Raw genomic sequence first — 26,767 nt, 5'->3', positions numbered from 1 at the left:
TGTATATGGGTCACAATTAAAGTATTGTTTTAAAGAAGGAAGAAAATAACCCTAATTTCAGAATCTTCTATTCTTCACAAACTGTTATAGTGCAAGAAGTTAAGACTTTGAGACTACGTAAAAATTAATGCACTTCCAGTTCATTTGAATCCTCACGACACGACAAATCAAAATTGCCCTTCAGAAAAGAGCTTCATAATTCAGTTTAGGAGGTTTGGATTTCAGCATTAAGCCATTTAATTGCTACTTTAGGAACTCTGGATTTGGCATAGACATAAGTCCAGGTGTTAATACGAGTTCTTTACTGTTCAGTTTAGATAACAGGACTGAGCTTCAGAACCAGTTAAATCAAACCTTTCAAAGATTTCCTCCCATTTACTGCATTCTGGAAGCAGAAGCAACAAGGAAATACAGACACCATCCTTTGAGACTGTTGAATGATAAATGCAGAAGGAATTATTTTCCTCCTGAATTTTCCTGAAATTAAGTCTAAATTGAGAATTATTTATTTATTTTAAACAAAATCTTTTATCTTTACAGCTATAAAGCTTATAGTAATTCTTTGCAAAAAGGACAGTAAATATATTAGTCTATTAAGCAAATCATTACACGCTACAAAACCAGTTTTGCCTGACAAAGGTTGTAATGAGCTTAGCAGTTCAGAGGAAGACATCTTCTCCAGGAACTGCATGAGTAATCTGGGAGGAGCATATGCAGCAGAACTTGCAAAGCACTGGAGAAACTGGTAATACTAACACTTGAAAGCACTTTTATTTGCTTCTGGGAAGGACAAATTATTTTCTTCCATTTTCTTCACTTTCACCTTGAAAAATTAAAAAATATCTATGGCTGCTTCCCATATGACTGTGTTATATAGCTGTTCTGAGTATACTTAAGGTGTTTTAAGGGTGTCTTTCTTGCAATTTTTGTGAATTCCAGGGCATCCATGCAGAATAACTTTGATTACATTTCTAATGGTGTACCAGAGTAAGTTACTAAATATTAGTATACATGCTTTTTTGGAAATGTCTTTGTTGGGGCACACTTTGCTTTTAATATATTCTCCTTCATACTTCCTCAAGATCATCTGAGACTTTTACAAGCTGAACTGAAATTCACTATAACACAGTACTTTTACTGACAGGAGCCTGAAATAAGGATAGTCCATTTTTTTTCTCCAGTCACGGCTTCAGGAAGGACATTCATATTTATGTTTAAACAACTCAGTTCACTTCACAGCCTTGGGAACCAAATCCAGTGAAATACCTTTCCTGTGCATAATAACAGAGTCCCCATGAACCACGTACAGCTTTTGCTCAACACTAGATGCTTGAGTAAGCTACTGTGCCAGAAACATCTCTAACTTTGAAATCGGTCTTACACTTTTATTTCAGGAACCTACCTCATTATCTAATATGATTTTCTATGAAATTTAAATAGCATACCAAATTTTATAGGTAGAAGTTGTTTAACCTTGAACAGTTAGGCCTGTATGCAGGCCACTGTGGAGGTCTTCCTCCTGGTTTCTATTTGATCTAGTAATTGAATAAAAATGAATTTTCTGTAAACTTAGAAATACAGGACAAAACAGCTGCAATCTATTCCTTGATCATCTTCTCCCTCTGACAGAGACAAGCAAATGACACTAATACATTGTTCTTTTAAGTTGCCTACTGTAGAAGTAATAGTTACATGGACCTGAAAAGTTCATGCTTATCTCCTGGACTATCTGGATGAGTTCTCAGAACCCAGCATTAGCAAAATTTCATTATTTTTTTCTGGGTTTGTTGTTGGGGTTGGTTTTTTTTTCCTCTCTATTACTAGTACTAGTTTTTAAATGGACAGAATTGGTCTTTGTTGCTATCACTGAAAACATATGCCATGTTAAGAGAAAAAATGAAGAATTAATAGCAATACTTTTTATATGGTACCTTTTCTATAGACCTCACTCATGTTTATATACATCCATTTACATACAACAAAAATCCATCTGTATGTGCAGTCAAGAACAGTCTTTGGCCAACTGCAACTGGTGAGAATACCCAGTTTTCACATGTTAGCAGAGTCTAATGAGTTCAATAGGCAAAACCCTAGGTTTCAGAACACAAACACACAATCTGAAAGACTTCTGAGGTTTCACATGGTAAAATGGATCCTCATTAAGTGGTATGTGGTTGAATGTATCTGGTTTTTAACACAGAATGATACTGGACACACCTTCAAGAAACAGCTATTGGAAAAATATAGGCACTCTGCTACTCATTTCTTTCTGCCTAGCTTAGGTGGCTATTGTAATTCTTATGAACTGGAGTGAGAGATCCCTTTCCATGAATATAAGTATTAGATAAAGTCCTTGAAACATCATGTGCTTTTGAGTCACACAGATTTACTTTCTTTATATACAGTCACAGACTAGCTTTCTCATTCATCCATATGCTTGAATGTGAAAATTCTTCAAACAGTGGGACAAAAGCAAAGCTTTAGGGCTGAAGTAGGTTACCTAATGTTTATGAGTAGTTAGAGGGAGAAAACATGATGGGAAGAGCAAGTCTTTAACTTAACAGTTTATAAATTAAGAAAGAGGAAAGATAGGTGGTAACAAAGTGGCAGACTGGTATGAAACAAATCACCCAAGGCCATGCCTTACACTTTTGGTCAATCTTTCTTAAATTTACATGTTACAATTAATTAGTGCTTAATTAATTCTTCATTTTCCTATATCAGCCCAACCAAGTGCAGATGTCAGACAACGAAAACTTCATAGGAGAATCTGTTTTAACAAAGCCTGCCACCTGAAGGAGGAGGGGTAGACCCAGGCCCTTCTACTAGCTGTTAGTCCATTTCCAAGGAAATCCACACGGCAGTTTTACGGCTTCCCTAAGTCATACTAGCCACAGCTCTCAAAGGGAGCTTTACCAGCAGGTATGTAATGAGCAGGTCAGCAACATGGTAGACATACTCTCTGCCTGGACAAATGCCTGCAATTTGCCAATAACAACAGTATTATGTTTACGACTGAGAGAGTCTCCAAGAAAGGTTAAGCCAGCTTTATTCCTGCTTTGTGCTCCCAAAGAGGGTGGGATCAACCAAAACTGAAGCTAATTTCTATAGCAATAAATAATTACTACTGGAATTCAACATGAAAGATGCTGACAAATCAAGTCTGTCACACCTGTTCATTGAACTGTCCCTTCAGTGAATCATGCAGCTTTATTTCTCTGTCCAAGACCAACACCAGGACTATTTCCACTGATGCCAGGAAAGTTGAAGCAAAGAGGTTTTATTTAACTTTAGCCAGGTTTAATTTCTCTTTTTCTAGCTAAATATTTTAAACCAATAATGGGTTTCGGTACTATCATTTCATTATCTACCATCATTTTATTTTAATATGCAATTCAATCTGTCATATCATTAAGACATTCTCCATGAGACTCATTTTTTTATTTTGAAGTGTTTTCCTTCAGCTGAAGTAATTTTCAAGGTTCATCACTAATTCCACACAAGTCCCATCATATTTCATGCTGTTGTGAAAGTTTTCAGTGGTTTATAAGACATAATGTGCAAAACAAATGGAAAAAAATACTTCTGTGGGTGAAGGCTTTGCATAGTCTGCTACCTCTGACTCTGCTACCAGAGGACAGGTGTTTGGAGAAAATCTGTGATTTGGTAAGTGGTGGTGGGAACTAAAAGAGTGAGTGCAGCAGCAGTGTCTACTTTGAAGCTGTGATTAGGGCATCTCATGCTCAGTTTATACCTAAATATTGCTGTGGGTAGTCAGAATCTATGTACTGAGACAAAGCTGGTACGAAACACAATGCAAAACAAAAGATGAAGTAACATATTTGTTACAAGATTTCAAAAAAGTATATAGCTATAACAAGCTATGACATAAAGTTCACTTGATCCGTCAGAGAAATGCAACCCCTTTCTGGTGTTTAGCAAAACAGCTATTTCAGAGTCCCTCACAATGGGTTTCACTGGATAAAAGAAAACAAATCAGTCAAGGTAAACCCATAAAGACCAACGAAATTAGGAAAAAGGAGCCAATAAAACAAAACGTCCAAGACAGTATTGTTTTAGCCATGTTTTATTTGATAAAAATGTGTGTCAGTAATGAGAGATATTAATAGCTTGTAGTACATCTCAGGTGGGGAGGGGGCGGGTACTTTTCTTTAGCAGAGAACTTCTCAAAACTATGCTGGCGTATATGGAAATTATCTTTTAATATTAGGCAGACCCTTAAGTGGCATCCTAAACAGAGACCAACTCAACCACCTTTTTTAAACTGGGGTCTCTGAACATCAAATTGTATTAATGAGAGATAATGGAATCTGTACTCCCTTACCCGAGATTTTAACCTTAAAGACATATGCAGGTTTACTCTGTGCAATCTGATAGTATCACAATACAAAATAACGCACATACGAAAATATACCCCAACATTACTTCCACTACTATGACACAGCCACTTATAAACACCATACAGCTCCTGACTAGGCGCTAGTAGGAGTGAATATACTGAGACATACCACAGCAGACCCTAGCCCTTCCCTCTCACCAAGACTTTTAGGAAAGTGAAATATAGAGTGGAAAAAAAGAGGGACCGTCTTTCATATTAGATGTTATATTCCAGTCCTGTTAGTGAAGTGTCAGTTGCCTAAGAAAAAGCGAAAATCACATGATGGTTTTCATAACACAGTGTTATAATGCATACCACTTCAGACAACATCCCTTCTTAGTAGCATTTGTCTCTTCTCTTTTGCCACTATGTACCATAATTCATTTATTTGTGATACTTTAAACTCAGTAAGTGCTGAAAAAACTCAAATTCTGTTCACCTTTTGAAATGTCTCATAAAAATGTTTCTGTTTAAAAAGTATGTATAAACACACTAAAACCTTGATATACACACAAATTTTTTAAGTAGAGGCATTTTTATGAGTCATTTAAAAGCAGAAAAGTATTTGGTTTCATAAAACCATTTTCACATTCAAGACTCCTCAAAGTGCTTTGCAAATGAATAGCCTGGAAACCAACCAATATATTGATGCTGTAAATGATTGTAGGTAAATTGATATAGGTAAATACATATGATTTGAAGTGGAGCAGATAAATGGATAGGTATTACAGTTTCTTCTGTTAACACATGAATAGAAAAGCCATGGTCAAATTAAGAAAAATCAAAGACACTAAGGAATAAGCACTAGGTTTTTCTTCTGTGTTTCTCACCTGCCTCCATTTATTAACATTCTTTAATTTACAGGTTAAAACATATTAGCTGTCAGAAATTAATGACAATGTGGAAATGACATTGAAATTTGGCTGGTTTACTCAGCAACATACTGAAAAAATATCAGTATATTTTATTGTTTAAAATAACATAATTCAGATCTTGTAGAAATATGTTTCTTTATGGATGTACATAAAAATTCAACTGATCATGCTCCCAAAATTTCTAGATTTTCACAAGAGGATGACAGCTCTGTTGGAGTTATTCAACAATTATCTTATATTCATTTCTTCACTTATATTGTATAGTTCAGTACATACACACACACACACACACACACACAAACTGTTTGTTAATATTCTGAAAAATATTCAGAAAAAAATTGGTATTCCTAAAAGAAGGAAATAGGATTCCTTAACAGAAATGCATATAAGTGATTGTTTTCAGAATGTTATGACTGTGAATTGGACAACTGTGGAAACGTCATCATTTTGTCATCACAAGATGATTTCACACTATACTCACATCTACACTATTGACTGTGTTGTGTGATATTAAAGCATAAACAATGGAGGCAAAGCTTTTCTCAAATTTCAAATATTGTTAAATAAAAATTGGTATATAATGTTAGAATCAGAAGTAAAATGTATGACCAAAATACAGCTTTTAGAGTAAATATATAAAAACTTAAAACATATGCAGTTTCTTTGTTTTAACAGTTTCAGGTAATTATATTATCTCTAGAAAATAAGAATACAGATGTAAAAAATCACATGCACTATCTTATGATCTCTAAAAGCATAAAGATAAGCATAAGCAATATATTTAAGAGCAAAAGGTATGATGCCCCCCTGAGCAGACACTGTCACCTTCAAAATGACATATGTGCAGAAATTCTTTTTGTACCCTCCTCAAGAAAGTAGGTATTTTTAATCAGTTATGCCTAATGAGAAAAAGGTGTTAAAAAAATAAATCTTTATTTTCATATTTTAAGAATCAGTTAATGCGTAAGAAACTATGAGTGTTTAATCAGTTTTATAGTAGGGCATATGGTAGAGAAAAGCCCCACTCTCTACCAATGAGAGGGCTGCACATACTTCTGTGGCTGTATGTACAAGTCCTGTGTTCCCACCCCCTTGCCTATGTGCTTCATTACATGAAGACAGTGCAAGTTTTTACCTTGACTTTATCCTTTCTCTTTTACTGTGGCACTTTACATCGCATTGCATGTCTGAATGGTTTAGAAAGGTTAATATGGGACTAACAGATCCCATGAGCATGTTAAAGACAATTTACCTGAGCTTTGGATAATTATAAGTCTGAAAAATTTGATAATGATGCTTTGCACAGTTACATGTAACTTACCCACTTCTCAAATTCTGTGATAACCATTTACTGACTTAAACACAACTTCTTAACCTTTTATAAAGCATACCTTTAAGATAGTGTGATAGTAGTATCCAAATAAAAGCAATAAAGACAGAAACATCATATGATTTCCGTCTTAGCAGATGTCAAAATTTTCTAAAACATTTGTATACAGGAAAATATTTAAAATAATTTGAATACTTAAAAAGCTGTCAGCCTAAAATTTACTGAAGGAAAAGCAATTTAGGAATTTGCTAGCCTATAAAATTTTTAAATCATCTCAAGCACTACTGTTGAACTAATGGGTTATTTAAGGTTGAAAGAAAGCAAAATAAGCATTTGCTTTCCTACTGAATACTGATTACTAGTCATCTTTTCTTCAGAAGAACAAAACTCCAACTGATGGCTATAAAATGAGAAACTGTATATATCAAGACAACCGTAACATTTATATTTGCCATTCTGTTATCTATTCTATATCGTATGTCACTGCAACTGAAATAGTATTTATTCATATATATATTGAAAAAAAAATATAAAATATCAAACATGAATTTTCTACATATTGTGAATAGAAAGGAAATTACTGGATATCGTATTACCTCTATCTGATATACCGTTCAACATAGGAGGTAAACAAATACCATAGAGCCAACATTCCGAACAGCTTGGGGGTGGGGGGGGAGCTGGGGTGAGAGGGGTGGAGCAAATTAATCCAAATAAAGTAAACTTGAGAAAAACTGTCATATATGCGATAGATGTGAGAAAGAAACAAACTGCTTTTTAAATAAGTCTTTTCTAAAGTATTTTGTTTCTTGTTTCCCAAAACCAAAATCTGTTTTCCCTACCATCTCTTAACAGGGACCCCAGTCTCAGCAAAGAGCAACATCAGGTAACTAGTTTGATCAGACGAGATGGAAGCCCCTTTGGTCTGCGCGCTGATATGTTCTGGAGCACTCAAATCAGTTCAGCAATTAACTGCTTATGACTTCTGCAATGTAACCATCTGGCTTTCAGATCTGGAAATACATTTTGTAAGAAGCCTTGAAACCTCTTAAAAACATGCTGTGATCAATGAAAGGTTTAACAAGATGTTCAGACCACTGAAATAAAGACATCCTGACTAATTTCTGAATTTCCTAAAAGCATGGTTTCATGGAAACATTTTAATCCCCATTTGTTTTGTATCTGAAATGCAATCGCAAGCGCACCAAAAGGGATGTTATCATAAGACATACTTAGTATTCCTGAATTGTTACACTTTTTGTGATTTATATTTAAACTTGCAAATAGGGAAAAAATTATGAATAACCTCAACTGTTCATTGATGCCATCCAGCAATAAAATAGTCTGCCTTCCTATTTAGCTATGTATAGATATTTGCAGATACAGAAAAACAGTTAACCATCACTCAGTACACACAGAAATTAACACAAAGTCCATCATCACCACAATGTGCTTTGAAAGGAACATGTATCTTTCTTAATCTAGACTAAATGTTCAGAATTGAAATACCAAAGCCGCAAACCATTCCTGTTAAGAAATTACGTGAAATATTTATCAAGATAAGTACCTTCACACATCTCTGATAAAGACGCACTTGCAGCATGATTTATAATTCAGGGCTAAACTCGTCATTAAAATGTTTGTATAAAGATTATGTATGTTCTACTGCTTATCACATGACTAATTTGTAGATATAATTTTGAAACATTACAATAATAAATCATGGCTTGCATTCAAAAACCTTGTATGTCAGGGCTAAATTTTATTTCTCACCATGAAATTATTCCTGCAGTGTTTTTTTTCTTTCTCTTTTTTTTTTTTTTTTTTTTTTAAAGGAGGAGGCTGTTCAAGTGTTTTCAAAGTTGCTTCAAGTCGAAATCAAATTCCTTACCTTTTCTTTTAATTGAACCTTATCACTTTAAAGGTCAATGCTGCAGAAATTCTGCCCCCCCCCGCCCCCATATTCCCGCCTTCCCTCACACACACACACACAGCGACGACAGAGCGCTTATACACACACACACACACAAAATCATAACACCGTGGCAAATACATCTTCAGTCCCATAAGTTTTACACCATCACTTGTTTATTTCCCCTTTCAACTGAAGCAAGCCCCCAGTTCAGCGTGATGCATTTTCCTTTTTCTCAGCACTGCCCGTGCCACCCATCGCACCCAAAGTAGTGCCACCCGTGCCCGCGCATTCCAAAGCCGCTGCCCGACCTGGCGGAGGGCTGGACGCCTGCAGAGCGGCAAGGGAAAGGTACAGCTCCCTCCTCTCCCTTCGCTGCCCCATCTTCCTATAGCCACTGCGGACTTGCACACTTTGTTAAGAACTTATTGAAGTTTTGCGATTCCAAATCGGGATGAGCAGGAAATAAAGGCTGCTAATCCACACAGCCAGGTTTCTGGCGTGTGCTCCTGCAGCTCCCCTGTGGAGCCAGCGTCCTTTTGTGCAGTTTTTCAGGGGCCCCCACACCACAACCCCAGCCGCCGCCATGCAATCCCAGTTTCTTCTCCTCTCCCCCCCACCCCCGAAAAAGCAGCCTTACCTGCTACATGAAGCTGCAGCAGCACCAGCGAGATAAGCAGCAGCAGTATGCACAGCAGCAATACCTCTTTCTCTGAATCACTGTAGCAACAAACTGCCCTTTCTCGTGTTCCCCTTCGTTCACAAAGGATCTCACAGGCAGGAAAGACAGGTAGAAACCACTTTCTTACTGGAAGAGGTTGGCTCACTTCTCAGAAACGACTAAATCCCTCTCTGTGGTTCCCTACACATTTACCCTTCAGATCAATACTGCTCTTCAGCAGCAGCTTGAGCTCAACTGCAGCTGATAGAGACCAGCCAATTGGTATTGAGGATTCCCTTTCTGTAACCCCCTCCCACAAAAATACATAGTCTGCATTTGAAATTGTATTACTTGTGAAAAGTAGTTTTAACCCTTTGCTTGAAAGCCACCCTATGCTTTTGGAGCTCTGGATAAACTCTCGTTTTCTTTTTGCATTAAGAAAAGCTCTGACTGACCAAAATATCCCCATCTGGACTCTTTAAAGATGGGTAACATTCAGTGAGAAAACTAAAATATCTCAAACTGCAATCAACTGACTGTGAGGATGATGCGTTTGCAATCTAGTAAATACAGTATATAACAAAACCAAACAAAAAACCCCAAGGAAACCACATTGCAATCTATCATCTTGATATCATCATCATATTTTTTTTCCCACAGCTTTCCTATATTTTTGACCACGAGGCATGTTTGAACTACTCAAACAAGAAAAAAGGACTTAAATTGTGACATACCCAGTCCCAATAAGATGGCTAGAGAAAAGAGATTTTACTTTGGCCAGTGCTGAATTTCATTTAATGGATAAGGCTTTTTCATTTCATTGAAGATGTTGAATGCTTTAAAGTTGAAGAAATAACTTTACGTTTAGACCCTCGTAACAAATATGCCACCTTCTTGTTTGTTTCTTGGTGCTTATTTGCAGGAAAGAACCGATGTAAAATAGCCTTGAGAGCCCGTTTTTCCAACTTTAAAACAAAAGGTATCTTACATGGATTGCTACAAAATGAAACATTTTTAAAGGACTTACATTAAATATTGAGCAAACAAACTAGATAAAATATACAAACACAGACATAAGCCAGACATGTAACCTTAATGTCGCCCCCTCGTAATGGACAATGCAATCTTTGTAACATTTCAATATCCCAAAGTTTGTAATTGCAAATTATATAGCCTGCCTAGTAAAAACACACTTAGGTTTTCTCAATTTAGCTGATAAGAGTGCAGTGCTATATATAACATAATAGCTGACAGAGACAAGCGAATGATTTACAGATACATGCATGGATTTTAAAGGGGCAGGCAGTAGCTTCATTAATTTTAGTCAAATAGGGAAACAGAGCTAACTGCACTTTGAAACACACAACAGCTATCACACAGTAGGTGAGGCCTTCCTCTCAGTCCACCCAGCTTTCTAAGGCCAAAACTGAAAATAAGCACCTCTTTCTGCATTACAAAGACACAGTTCAGAAAGGTTTGGCTTCTGGGGCTCATGGGCCATTTGCAGCCTGTTAGGAAAATGCATATGACCTGTAGGCTCTGTTTCCCCAGACCTTTTTTCCAAAGTAACTTGTGGAATTGAGTATTGTGTACTGAGCTGTTCTGGCAGTGGCTCCAAGACAGTTTCCAGTTCCCTGACTCTCAGGAAATTACTCCCTCAATATGATGCCACTTCTGAGCATGGTACCTCCAACAGAACAATCTGCCTCGTTCAAACTTTATCATTGAAGAAGCCTGGAAAAGTCTGTATCAATCTGCTTGTGTGCGCTTCTCAGATCAAGTCAGAAAGCATGCAGCATGTATGCAGGATACATGCTGCAAGTAAAAGTTATGTAGCATATCTGAACGCATACCAACATCATAAAGTCCAGAAGCAAAGACCCATTGCCAGATTGATCATACTATGCAGATAGATAAATAGATGGGTAGATAGGTAGATAGGTAGATAGGTAGATAGATAGATAGATAGATAGATAGATAGATAGATAGATAGATAGATAGATAGATAGATAGATAGATAGATAGATAGATAGATAGATAGACACACGCACAACTGGCTATATTGCACAAAAGACCTTATAGTGTTGTCCAGCTGCAAGAGATAGGTAGGCTTTCCAGCATACCAGAAAGTCAAAGAACCACAGATGTTAGGCTAAGCTACGACAAAATAAGATTCTCCATTTTTGCCCATGCTAGACACTATTTTACAACTGGACTCAAACTGCAGGTAGCTCAGATATTTACTGACTTTATTTTCAACTAAAACCAAATTTCTAGCATGACATGAAAAGAAGGCATCCCTTCTCCCAGAGTTTACAGCTTGGGAGCTATCAGGTAGCTAAAGGAGCCTGACAAAAGCAGAACCTTCTTCTCTCAGCGAGCACCAAGTCCATAAAAAAAGATAGATTCTAACACTGGGGGGGGGAATGTTCTTCTCCACAGTTTGTCAGCCCCCTCAGTCAAGTCACAGTCCTGTCCTGTAGCTTTTTCTCATCCCTTATGGATACCTATACTGAAATAAAGATGAGAGTGTGCACTCAGAACTAATATGTGGGCTATTCATGGAAGTCCATCTTCCTCCAGAAAGTCAGCTACTGTGTTTTATGTGAAAATGGTGGTTGTTAACCAGAAAAAAACACATGCCCTAAGAGCTGTTTATACAGATTACCAAAGCTGCTAGGTTCTTCTCTTACTGTGTTCTTCGGAAAGACAGCTAATGGAGTCCTATATTTGGTGTGGAGAAAGCTGTGAGTGTCATGACAGATTCAAACAACTCTTAGGGACTCAATATATCAAACAATTTCTTTTCCTGTCCATCATGTGAATAAACCATGAAACTGTCCTCAAGTCATTGTACTTTAGAAGTGTAGCAACTGAAAACATTTATTATATTCCATACTTTAAACTAGGAGATCATCAGCAAGCATAATTTACATTGTAGTCAATCCTATTTATTGGTGACAAGAAAAACTTTGCTATTGCATTTCCTTTTATGATAACACAGAAGTGGCTTTAAAAGGTTCATTCATTCTAGGTATTACCTTAAAATGGAAAAAAAAACCCCAATAATATATCTCACACTATCTGCAAAGCCACTGCAACATTTAAAACTTGCTTTAAATGATCTTTTTTTAAGCTTTACAGTTTTATTTAAAGTTTGGCAATTTAAAGTGCAAAAGAAATCCTAAGAAATGGACCAGTATCATTTACATAGAAACATACAAGTCTTTGCAAAGCCACAAAGTTAAATTGCTAATTTTAGTCTCCAATTTTGCTCTATTTGTCTGTCATAAAGAAGTATGTGTGTGTTTTAAAATTCTATTTGTTTTTAAAAACATTTAAAAGAAAACCCACTGAAGTATGAACAGCTCATTTTTTAGCCTCATTCTAAAGTGGGGATAGGGCTACTTACTTATGAGAGAATATTTATTGAAGTTGAAAATGGTCCAAAATATGTAAGAAGGAGGAAAATGCATCCAGAGGAACTGGAATTCCTCCTTTTTGAAAAAGTCTTTGCATACCACTAGAAGTAAACATGAATGAATCCTGTCCCTAATTCCCCTGCAAACTATTCAAATATTTGTCCAGATAACTCAAGCCTGTTGCTTTCTCTGGCTAGATGCTCACAGTTTTCCTAGGATCCTTCAAAGACCTGTGCTAAAAAGATGCAGGCTGGACAAATACTCATTATGGAGTCTAAATGAAAGATTTCCCACTCTAGGCAAAATAAAGTCTGAGACCTTTAGCCTTGCAGCCTCTTGGAAGAACATTTATGTAAACAACTGGATTTATTTGTGCAGATGCTTATTCACCTGACTTGTAGGTGATAGAAATTAAGGTTTGGCAATTTCTACGGAGAATTGACTCATCAACAGTGTCAAATTGGGATTAAAAAAGCCCAAATGCTGTAAATCATAGGTAAAAGAGATCTGCAATTTCACTGGTGAACCTTCTAAATCAATGAATATTCATAAGATCAGGGAAGCAGTCTTTGCCTGACAGTTTCCTTTTGTTTGGGCAACCTTATTCTAGACAAGATTCAAAGAGGAAGCTTACTTTTATTGGTATACTTTACTAGCAATCTATCATAACGTGTCATTTCTGGAACTTCTGCAGTTAAACCTACTTAAACCAGTACATTACATTAAGTGATAACCTACCTCTTAAGTGGTGTCCTACCTTGTTCATCAGTTATCCATCAGACTTTGTCTTTTACCGGAGTTGTTATTACACATTGTTATGCTGACACCTAGAGAAACCAACCAGAGATCCAGCATTATTGTAGGTAGAGCTGGATAGAATTTAAAGTTCCTCTCGAAGATTGTAGGCAAAGTCAGCAACAGAGGTGTCACTTCCAGCTGTTATCTAATCTGTCCCTAGAAACCTACAAGGACAGAGAATTCACAATCTCTCAACTAGCCACCTCCACATTTTAGCTAGGTTTACGAGCGAAAGATTTTCCAGGTGTTTAACTTAAAACTATCTGGCTGAAATATAAGTCCTCTGGGTTTTGCTCTATATATACTATGGTTTAGTACAATGCAGATTATTGTCTTTCTTTTTAATACAATCTTTCATATCATGCAGATATGAAATACAGATATATTATTTCTAACAACCCTCATTCCTTCAATCTCTCTTCACAGGACTTTTTGCTTCCTAGATTCTGATCATTCTTTTTGCTCTACTCTCCTCTATATTCAACAGATTTCCTGTTTCCAAAACTTAAATGCCTAATACTAGATACAGCATGGCTGCTGCGCTCTGTGCTGGTAAGACACATCCTGAGGATTATTAGAATTGTAATGCCTTCACATTTGAGCACTGTCTTTATACAGGGTCAATGTCATTCTTCTCTCTGTCATGCTATTATATTAATAATCAGTCCTTTCTCCAAAGATATTTCATTTTAAATAAAAAATGGGAGAGAACTCTCAGATGCAATCAGTGCAGCAGCACACTATGAATGTAACAGTCCAGGCACGACTGTGTTTAATAGTCATTGGTGACACAAGAAATGAGAGACAAAACAAGATGCAGTAGTGTTTGCACAAGGCATTTTGAACTTCTCATATTTCTTATTACATCCTTCCTCAAAGCTTTCAGTTTGCCAATGTCATTGTCACTACCTTTGTCTCATCCAAACTGCCTACTTTCCATAATGTCTATATGGCCACAGGTTGTAGTTTTATCCACCTACCAGCTGGAAGATTAATCTTTAAGACACAAAACCTGACCTGCACCAAAATTAATTTGTAAATTATTTAAATTAAAATAGCTATTTACCTATTTTTTTTCAACTTTGCAATCTATGCCATTGATTGGAATGTGTTCCGTGGATTTGTTGACTTTTTACTGTTGTATTTTAGACAATGACATAAGTACTCCTAAGGAAGGGAGCGTAGATTTTGCCAGCAGAATAGTTTTCTTTGCTGGTGATTCCAGCAGGAGTCCCACTTTGCCTGGCCTACTGACGAAAACATGAAACAAAGCATCAGGACATTCTTCTTGAATCATTCTGTTGAGGCTTATCTCCATTTAACACCTGCCTACTAATTCAGTTAGTTTTGCTCCCTACCACCCTCCTCAACACAGACAAATTACTACTCATCTCACTTTCCAGTGAAACAGTCATGTTTTGATGCATTCACGGAAGCAATAAGCCAGACACAATCACATAGCTAAATCATACAGTTATGATGTCTGTCAGATTGATGTCCACCAAATTCCATCCATCAAAGCTGTCTGTGTATGAACTTAATTTGCATCACCAGCACCAAATGGATTATCAACATGAGAGGGACTGTGAAGGCTCTTGTAGTTTTTAAGAAATACCAACAAACATGTCAGCAGAACAGATGAGTGTAGTTATCACAGAACGTAAATCAGCCCTCAGGTACATAAGCGGCATTTCATAAAATAGTTAATATTTTTTTAATATCTATACAAACTTTGCTTTTAAATAATGTATTATATTGACTTACACTTCCTAAATGGTAAGTTTTCCACATTATGTATCTTGATAGTATTGTTGAAACAGTTGTGCTCTAGCAAGTTATCATTGTTTTCTTCTGGGGATAAGTACATCTCCATAAATTGTTATCACTAACCTTAGAATCTTGCAAGGTTTTTCACAGGAGTGCAATTATAAACGCATACATATTAATGTCATCCATTTTTAGTAATTTCTTATTTTACTGCATCTCTAATAAGACAGTGAATTTATTTCATTGAGAGATAAATTTATTTTCCTGCAACTCAGAAACTCTTTGTAAATCCCAATACAATACCTTCACTAAACAACAGACATTACTTTTAAAGCAATGTGATGTTTTGTTGTTGTTTTAATTTCCAAGGCAACTATTGAAAAGATCTTGCCATGGATGTGTATATGCTTATCCAGATGATATATATACAGGCAAGGATACTGACAACTAGTTTTCTCTCAAGAAACACAATAAACTTAACTGTTTTGAAATAAACAGCAGTTCTTTCTACTTGTTAAAAGTATGAATCTGCCTAAACTAAGATTACAACTATGCACTTAAGAGTCCTCATCTCCATTATGTCTTTAATATTAACACTTCACACTTGAATAACAATTTTATACATGAAGATCTCAAAATAGTTTTCATAGCAGTAACAGCACTATTTTCACAAGGAGCTAACAGAGAAAAGAAAATCAAGGAAATACTTTCTAGAGACAAAGAATAGGTGAGTGCTACAGCACTGAACTGGAACAGTGAGGCAGAGAATCACCCCTCAGAGTTATCACTCATGGTCTAGATCTCCTTAAAAAAAGTAATAGCATATACTTGTTTGCAGGTCCTCTAAAAAAGAGCAGCATGAATTTCATATGTACCTATTTAAAGTGTTTAAACATCTCCTGATGAAACTGGATGAAATCATTATGACCTTAAAAATCAACATGCTGTTTTACAAGTTTCTCGCAACTTTTAACAAGTGCCCTCATTTGCATATCTCGGTACACTTATGTGTGAAATGTGAATACAGACACTTTCATCAAGATAGAAACTATTCTGAGGGAAGATTAGATATGTTTCATAGTTAAGTATTAAACTGTGGGGGCACTGAACGGTGCCACATAATTCCAAACCAATCAAACTTTTTTTCCTGGCAGTCAACCCATCGAGCCTGAGCATATGTACACCAGGATGAAGTGTTGCATCAGTGGATATTCTGGAAATCTCTTTGAGGGGCAGCAATTTCAACCGATTTCCTGCTTCCTCTAGTCTACTCACATCCAGCTGGTGCTCTAACTTCAGTCAGCCTGAACAAGAAGAGTGCTTTTCCTTTCTCTTCCATGGTATACCTCTACTTCATCCTGAAATTAATTACCCTCTCCTCCTAAGGCGTTTGGAGGTGGCCAGATTTATCAGCTACTGGATAAATGGATACAGTATATAGCGTAGTAGTATTCCATTCAGTATTCCCCACAAAGGTGCCTGAGAAACTTCAGGGGACGTCCTACCCCTATGTTAACAAAACATATGTTTGCAGTCCACAAAATGTCTATTAGTTGGGAATTATTTCTTTGATTCTGTATCTTGTTGGCTTCTGATGTACATAGGCTAGTGCATCCATCTATCTTGCTGAAAATAGGCTATGCCTGCTAGATGAAAGAGCTACTTGGTTGGAAAAAAACCCCAAAATTCCTAAGCAATCCTTCATAGCCCCTGCCAAAAATAAATAATGAACAATTTTAGGGCTTAGAACAGACTCAAATTAATATTACAGAAAACAGGAAGGGGAAAAAAATACCTATTTTTCAGCTGAAATGGTATGCTTACAGTATCTTACCATGTGCAGATTGTTATCTCTGAACTTACATATTATCTCTAAAATTTCATATTTAATTTTTTAAATGCTTCAACATTTGTTTCAACAAGCTTTCAGTACTGTCCACACAGATTTTATATGTTGATATTGACTGCTCACTTCAGCTTCCAAGTGAAAGAGAGAGTACTGAAAAATAAGATGAAATAAATTCTGCCAGTGGCTTATACAGACACACTCTAGATAAACATTGCAACATGAAAAAGACAGCTGTCTGTAGGAGATCATTGAACGTCCTATAAGTAGCTACAGATAGGAAACTACTACACATTGTGTTAATTTTACATTTAACTAAGAAATAAAAGTAACATGGGGAATTTTTGTTTGTTTCTAAAATACTGCATGGTGTCCTTCTCTCCTTTGCTCCTTCTTTCTCCACAAATACTAAGAAACAGAAGAAACAAGATGACTGGTATCTGTCTCAAACATTAGAAAGTGGTTAGTTTTCTCATTCCATTTTTTAACTGAAAATGTTATTGTACAGTTTGTTTTTCCAAGAGAATACTAAAAAAGGGTCTAAAATTTAGATTAAAATAATCTTGAAATATTTGCCATTTCTTCCAACACCGTAGTTTCAAAAGAACTCTGAGTCAGCAATGTGTAGTACTGCTGCTCAGAGAAGTTCTTTGTGCTTGGGACAGAGAGGGTCCTAATCGCTCCTTCCTTTTATGTCAAGAGCACAAACAATGAAGACCACAGGAAAAATAAATCCTTATGTAGTTTTTAAGTGAATGTCAAGAAAATCAACACAGAATTGTGAAGCAGAAAGATACGTTTTTCATCTAAACCACCCTGCCACCACTTTGGCTTTTTTTCCTGAGGCTTAATGTTATGCATAGCCCCACTTCCAAGGAGACATGAAATTGTTGCATGATGTAGAAATAATAAAGAGGATTTTAAATTATTAAGAAATGCAGGTTTGTCATTCTGCTTCAGAACATTGACTCTATATAATAAAATTATGGCAGATTTATCATGACAGAAATTAAAAGAATTTATAGACAAGGTAATAAAGGCTGTGGTGATATTATTGTATAATCCTATGAAAACTGTAGTAGCAAAAAAATACAGCTCAAAGTCCGGTACCTGTTCTCAGGCATGGCTAATAATGGATGGTACAAACATGAGGGAAAACGTACATGCAGCTATTTTTTAAATCTTGCTAACACATGCACATTGCTCTGTGACTTCTCAAGTGAAAGGTGACACCTTATAGTATTAGATTGGGCTGAATGGTGTCTTGGTGGGTGACAATCCATACTTTCCTTTTACAAGGAACTGCAACTGCATGTGTTTATTTCTGGGAATGTTGTTGCTATACAGAGAAAATCATAGAATATGTGAACCCTTTGTTTTCTATCTATCCCTGACTAGCCAGGTAGACTATCTCATTGTTCACCTGTTTCGTCCTACTCCCCTTTTGTTTTATTCTATTTTCTTTTCTTTCAAAACATAAACTTTAAGCAATGAGAACAAGTAAGCAGATGATAGAGACAGATGCTACTATAAAGCATTAATTTACTAGTGCCAGATAATGATAAAATTGGATAAGTATTATCTGAAAAACTGAAACCAGCAGGTAACTAAGAAGCATGGATGGGTGTGGAAATTTGCTTGGGTGAAAAAAATAATATTTTATTTGGAATTTCTCATGTGTTTTAGCACTTTAACTATTTGAATACATATCAGGGAGATTGTATTCAGGACAAAAAATTAACCATCAGGGCAAAGAAAATTAAAATGAAATAAAAGAAATGGAAAGAAATACAATTTAAAATACAGGAATATTTATTAGTTCTGTTTCATTTAGAAAGTTTTTATTTTGATTGCACTGCAGGTGCAAAATATTAAGAATAACTAAACTATGGCAAGTGCATGGAGCTGAATACACTGAATTGATCTTTTAAAGGCAATGCACTTTGAATCGTATTTTATATATATACATATGTAAGCCTACCAACTACAATATACCATAGCACTTGATATCTTGTAATGTACTACTTTTGTTAAAACGGTTTATAAGTTGCTGTTGCATCCAAAGCAGAATTTCCTGTCTTCAAGCGTGACCTTGCAATTTTCATGTTCTCTACTTCATCTAAATAAGTATGTGAGAAAAAAGTTCTGATTAAATTAGATGTCTAAGATAAAATTCTACTGTCATGATGTTCTGTTTTAATGAAGTTAGAAACTGAGAAAAATCCAGAGAAATTGGTTGACAGTAATTCTTATCCACATCCCTCTAGTAAAGCATGTGTTTAGTCAGCGAAATCATGATGCTGGTTTGTGGAGTTCACTATGCACTTCACTGAATCTGGAGAGAAACACAATAAAGTACAAAACCCTACTAATATTTGGTTGACCACCATCATCTCCATAAAAGCAAATATATTATTTTTTTTTTCAAAACTACACCAATGATAATGGAGGATGTCCTTGCCAGAAACAGGTAAAGACACAAGACTTACGTCTCTACAAAAGGAGGTTACATTCTGCTAAACATCTAGTCTAAGATGTGTGCAAAAGCTCACTAGGGACTATATATCAATCAGCTATCCTTTATTTCTAAGGCAGAGGAAATACAGTAGCTCTTGAGCAGATTTTGGTTTTGTTTTATTACTCTCAGTAGAAATATGTCTTTAACTTTGGAAAATGGAAGCATAAAGAAGCTATTATGGATACAAACAAGCTGGCCACATCACTGCAAGCATGTAGTAAGCAGGCATAAATGGATATACAAATGGTAACATTACACATAAATCTAGTGGAGGAGGATATAAAATCTTTTTTTTATTTGGGTAAGCACCAGTGCCTCTTCAAACCATCAGAACTACCTGCTGCCAGAAAAATACTCAGCTACTAACAAAATCTCTCCCTCTGTACTCACTGCCACTTTCTAAGGAATGCAAAAAGATGCATATTTCTCAGAAAGAAAGAGTGAAATGGGGTATTCTGGCACTGAGCTTTTCTATCCTAGAAATGGCAGAAATATTTTAGAATTATCATGCTGCCATTGCTGGCTAGAGATGTGATGCAGACACATTCCAACAATATTTGACCAAGTATAAAGAAAACCTATGGAGAGAAAACAACCGTAGATGTAAGGCAGAGAACTACATATTTGCTATAGCGTATTGGTCCTATAACAGAGAGCTACTGTTGGCAAGATCTTGATATTTGACCTACTCTGTAGTATCTATACAACCAAATTTTAACTAAGGTGGAGATTTTTCCTCTTTTTTCTTTCCCTTACTGGTCACTGAGACAATAGTATACACAGCATATGTCAAAACAAGAAGATGTTTTTTTCAGATTCTCTGAAATTTTATTTCCTCTCTCTCCACTTGAACTCAAATGTTTGAATCTAAATACTAGTCCCTTGTTACCTCAGTAGTATGATCTCATATTTTAAATTTTCAAAAAGCACATTATGAACTTTTCAGTGGTTCTGCAGTAACCTTTTATGAGATATTGCTTTAGACTGCTCTTGAAGCTCATTCCTATTAAGAATCTGGAAACTGTAACCTCAATTGACACAGGCTTGTTTGTTGCTTTTCTTTGTGATGATACATACAATAAAAATAATAAACAATAAACTTCCTGAAGGAAGAGTTCAGCAACCTAGGAGCCTGGTAGTGAACTTTCTGATCTAGGTGGTCAGTAACCCAGTTTGCTTGTAACTCAGTCTGGTTATGAGCAGGGACTACAAATCTGATAGTTCTTTGGTAAATAGACTGCAACGTATTTTCAGAGATGAGATCCACGATGTTAGCTTTCTGAAAGAAAATTAACCTTTTAAATAAAAAAATAAAATATTTGACAAATAATATCTATCCTAAAGATATTTTTAGACTTTAACAAATATCCTTGATTAAAAGTAGCACAAAGCAACATTTGCAGTCACTCCAGGAGTTTAATTTCTCTTAAAATAGGAAATTAGCTTTCCACAGAAAGTATATTTCAAGCACTGAATAATTCTTTCTTCCTGTCTTAGCCACATCCCATTCCTGACTGCAAGTGACATAAAATAGTGATATGCCCTGTGAAAACCTGAAAAATGTGTAAATTGTGGGATTCCGTATAAAAAGATACTGTATTAAGAACACAGAGTGGTTACAAAAGACATCACTGATGTAGAGAAACACCATGAAATTATAGAAGTGAAGGCCAATATCCAAAGAAATTGTGATGCATAATTAATAATGGCACTCATTAAGTAAAGGCATCCAAAGAAGCTAGAGCTCTAGAGCTAGAAATCCACACTCTGAACATGTCTAAGCATGTATTTAAAATTAAGCACAGCAACACAGAAGTTGTTACTTTGGAGATAAAACAAAAATAACTTCTTCCTTGCAGTTTTCTCATAGCTGCTATTTTTCATATTCTTCCATTAAAACAGTTCAGCATAATTAAATTAAAAACAGTTCAAAGAATTGTATGAATTTTGCAGCCAGTGTCACCACCTTCAAGGGCTGGCAGATGTAGTAGCTCAGTTTCTCTTTAATTCGTAGCATGTTGCCTACAATTATTACTGTTTAAGACTAAATGTTACCTGTTAGTTGTTTACATCAGAAAGTGATCCTCTCCACTGCACAAGGATAAAATCATCCTTTTCAGTGCTCAGCTTGATAAGCCTGGGGGCAACAGCTGCTGTCATTTCAGCTCTGTGTCTTTAAACGTGTACTTTTTGGTACCTCAGGATGCCATTTCTTCTTCAAGCAGAGCCCAAAGCTCACAAAGTCATCCTCCAGTGTAAAGAATATAAATTTCTAACTGGTACTAAACTAAATAACCACCAGCATGCTTCATCTGGAGGTAGGTTCTAATGTGTTGAATGTAAACTACAGCCAGTCACTTTCTATTTGTTATGGTGCTGCAATGTTACCTTGCACTATCTGTTTCTAGAAAAAAAAAAAAGCGGGGGGGGGGGGGGAAGGAATTAAAATACACAAAGTCTTTGATTATCTTTTCTACCAGAAGCAGAAAATCTCTTTTATGTGTCATATTTGAATAGACAGATCACTTTATTTCATTTCCAAGCAATTGCTCTCGTTCTTGAAGGCTGTAGAAAAGGATATATTTTTCACCATCCAACTCTCATCACTGCTAATAATCAGTTCATTTGAACTGAATCTCCCCTGAGGAACATCTTCTAGAATTAATTAGAACTAATCGAACAGCACAAACTGTAATTTGTTGATGCTTTAGCAAATATATCTTATCAGTTAGCTCCATAATAGTGGTAGGGCATGTTATTTGTTTATAAATACTTGGACAGCAACCATTTTATTTATAAAAAATGCTGATGACTGCTGAAGGGCTTGTGAATTTCTGCATAAATTTTGATTAATTTCCATATCAATGACGCATTATATATTATTCCACATTCATTATTCCTCAACAGTTGTTCTCTTCTAAGAATTTAAGAAGTCCAATGACTGAGCAAATACAATGCCATGTGATTTAATGGACAAATTACATACCAGAAATATTGAAGAGCAAACAATTAATGACATAACCACATCAAAATTTCACAAAGAAACTTCTGGATGGTATTTTCACAATGCACATCCAAGATAAATTAATGTTGCAGGTAACACACTGTCAGGAACAATTGAGGCTCTTCAGGATACCCTAAGTATTGTTCATTCCTGTTATAAACAATAACATTTATCAATGTATCATGTAATAATGCATTGTGCATATATAAACACATGAAGAGGCTTTGCCTTTTGAGTGGCATAAGTTTTGTGGCAGCTGGTGTAACCATGCATAATACTGTGTGGAAGTGCACAGTCTGACCTACAACAGGTAAATAAAGAGCTAATAATAATGATAATGACAAGTAGGCAGCTAGTAAAGGCATGCAGAGAAAGTGGTGTTGTTGCCACTATAATAATAAGCTCTTCCGTAACATTCAGAACCTGTTCATAAGCAATGCTTGGCAGCCTTTAGACTAGCATAGATATTCACAAATATTAAATATTAATACTTTAGATGTGTTGTTAGAGTTCTCTGTCTTTTCTACAAGACAATGAAGATGAAAAATCAGACTATGAAGATTATATTGTTGCACTGAAGATGTATAGCTCTTCAAAACACAAGGGGTCGGTAACTGCCTAGAAACAGACAAGCCCCCACCAGTAGCTACAACTGAAAGATCTTGCAGCATTACTCATTTAAATAGACTTTTGCTTTCCCCATCACAGCCACAGTGGTCATGGGGTGAAGGAGTGCCCAAATGATGATCTCCTCCCTCATCCCCTCCCTCAAACTGCTCACTCCTTTCCTCCCACAGATCACAACACCCGGCAGGTTCTGCAAGCAGTTATACTGATTCCGTTTGCTAAGTATTGAAATAATAAATTTGTGGACTCATATAAATTACAGTATCTGCTGGTTGGAACCAATGGACCAGAAAAGGAGGGAGGTAACAATATTCTGACAGACTATAGATTAATGTCATCATACTATTTAAACTTCATCTGTTCTATGTGCTTCAGAGGTTAAAAAAATTGCAAGCTAAGACAGTAATATCATCTTACTGTGTTAAAGACACCTATTAGTCATGTCCCAAGCAAATAGGGATTTATGACTCAGACATAATTCTTCCAAATATGCCTGCTGTTCATAAAAGGCAGAGATATATGACTCAAAAATAACATTGAGACAGGAATAATTTTATACTTCACTTTGCAACATTGAGTTTCCTCCAGAACGTATAGCAAAATCTCCATGTTTTATGAATAGGTTTCTGCCAATACTATAGATTTATTGCTACAGCTTCCAAACCAGGTGAATTTCTCAGTCAAAGAGAAAAGCAATATTTTCAGATAAAGGAGGAAGATACATGTAGATCTTTGTTTTCTACTGTACGCTGAGGACAAATTAAATTACATAGAATCATTTAGGTTGTAAAAGACCTTTGGGATCATCGAGTCCAGATGCTAACCTAATACTACCAAGTCCCCCTCTAAAACATATCCCTTAGCACCACATCTACATGTCTTTTAAATACCTTCATGGATGGTGACTCAACCAGCTCTCTGGGCAGCCTGTTCCAATGCTTGACAACCCTTTCAGTAAAGAACTTTTTCCTAACGCTCAATTGAAACCTCCCTGGTGCAACTTGAGTCCATTTCCCCTTGTCTTGTCACTTGTTACTTGGGAGAAGAGACCAACACCCACCTCACTACAACCTCCTTTCAGGTAGCTGGAGAGAGCAGTAAGATCTCCTGGACCCTCCTTCTCTCCAGGCTGAAAAAACCCACCAGCTGCCTCAGCTGCTTCTTCTAAGACTTGTGCTCCAGACCTTTCACCAGCTTCATCACCCTTCTCTGGACATGCTCCAGTACCTCAATGTCTTTCTTGTGGTGAGGGACCTAAAAGTGAACACAGTATTCAAGGTGCAGCCTCACCAGTGCCAAGTATGGGGGGCGGGGCAATTACTTTGCTAGTCCTGCTGGCCACTGTTTCTGATACAATGTCACATAGCCTGTGTAATGATCTCCTTTAAAATCTCTGCTTTCTTGAAACAACTTGCTGCAACTTAAGTACATTCCTAGGACGTTCCCCTAATGAGTCTTCCAAATTCTAGTTCCGGTTTCAGTCCCCCACGGGAATATTCGTTTTAAGAGTGAAATGAAAAAAAGTAGATGTAGGAAGGGGTACACAGCTGCTGATTAGTTCTGCAATGTAACAAAACATGGATAAATGTTCTTGCACCAAACTTTTGTAATCAGGCCTCAGTACCTGCAGCGTGATCCCCATGGCGGCCCCTGGCTGCTGGAGACCCGGGCAGGCTGCTGAGGGCACATCCTTTGCCTGCCACATCAGCCCTGGTCTGCTTCTCATGCCCTAGGGCACACGTACACCTGCACTCAGTCATGGGCACCATTATTATTTGCTTAGAAGACCATTAGCATGGCAACAAAATATACCTCTTCGGAAGTTCATTTTCATTTAATTCAGCTCACACCTTTGTGAGCAGCTTTATTCCTTTTTAGAAACCACAAGTTCACAACACCTTCACCTTCTAATACAGAAAACTGTCTTTTGGTTTCAGGTGCCAAAAGTGCTGAGATTCATACATTTGCTCCTTCCTCAAGAACACTTCTCAGTCCCTCTTTTTAATGAGCTCCAACCACCAATAAGGGGTAATCCCTGAGACACAACCACATAACTGTGCCCAGCTGACCTCTTAGCTGTACAGTACACTTGATGGATGGGGATAACTGCTATTCTGAGAATTAAAGATATTACTAACTGATAAAATTAAAGGAAAGATTAATGTTTTGTCCATAAATCAACATTGTGTTATTCTTTATTTCTCCCTCTTAAATAGCTGTACCTAAAGAATGTCACTTTTCTGGTTAAGAAGCAGAAATACTATGTAAGTGATAAACCACAGACCTGAGGAGAAAACAGATAAAGTAACACCTAGAAAGATCTCATAAGATGGCTTAGGGACTAAATTTAGGCTTTATGTAGCCCTATATTTCCTAGGCAAGATCTTTGATTGATGTACATTAGCACAGCTCTTTTGCACTAGCAAAAAGCCTCTCCAGTGCATTGTTCTATGTAGGGCGTTCTGGAGAAGCTACCTATTTCAGTGATATAACACCAAAGAATAATCCTCATCTGTGATGGTGTTTCACAGGCCTATACCAGTTTTAACCCACAATGAAGGCTAAAAATTGGTGAAAGGACAAAGATCTGCCTTACAATTCAAATCAAAAAGACAATGACAGAACTCACCATCACTCTGCTGATTGCTCAAACTGCCACAAGGTCATCAAGTTGCTCAAACTGCAATCAGGTGCACACCTAAATGCAATATACAGTTAAAGTTGAAGCCTGATGAAGAGCAATGCCACTGCCATGTCGGTTTCCTTCTGCTGAAATCTTCACTGGTGTCTGCCAGCATAATTTGTGCCCAATGCTCCTTTACAGCCTCTTGTATAATATTTTGCACTCGGACTAGTTGAAAATGTATTGATACTTAGAAAACAGCCATGTTTTAACAACAGTTAATGTGAGGTAAAAACAGCTGCTCGGCTTGCCGTACTGCACGCCGTGGAGGCTGGTACGAGCTATGTGATGGGGGTAGCATGTCAATCTTCGCTTGACAAATCTTCACTTTGAAGGTCCATGTCAGTGACCTGGTCGGCGTTCAGCAGCCTGCACGGCTCCCTCAGCCCAGCCCAGCCCAGCCCAGTGCTGGCTGAACGGGAGCCAGGGCAGGCCTTGGCAGTGGCCTCCCCCACACCTGTGAGCTGCCCCAGAGCTGCAGCCATCGGCACGCAGCCACAGCCCCCCTGCCCTGCCTGCCCGCCTCATCCTGGCACTCACCTCATCCCGCCACCACTGCCTCGCCTGGACTTCACCAACAATGGCCCCCGCGCCACGCTCGACTGCGCCTGCCAGGGGTGGGAGAGGAGGGCATGGCCCCTCCAGCCTGTGGGTAGCTACAGCCACCCTGAAACTCCTGGAGCAACTTTCTTTTCCTCATTACATTTATATTTCATCTACTCCTTCGCCCAAGCTTTTCACAGCAAAGAAACAGTATGTGATGAATCCTCTGTGAGCCTGTTGTGGTGCTGGTATCTCTGCAACCTACTGATTAGCACCCATTCAAACCAGTCCTGGGCAAGGCCAAAGGGTCAGCAAGTGCAGCCAGGCTGGGTATGCCTATGTGACCTCTTATAATTTTGTAGGTACAAACCTCTCCTGTCTG

The sequence above is a fragment of the Falco cherrug genome, chromosome 3 (assembly GCF_023634085.1).
Source record: "Falco cherrug isolate bFalChe1 chromosome 3, bFalChe1.pri, whole genome shotgun sequence".
Taxonomy (NCBI): domain Eukaryota; kingdom Metazoa; phylum Chordata; class Aves; order Falconiformes; family Falconidae; genus Falco; species Falco cherrug.
Note: the sequence above shows the minus strand (reverse complement) of the source record.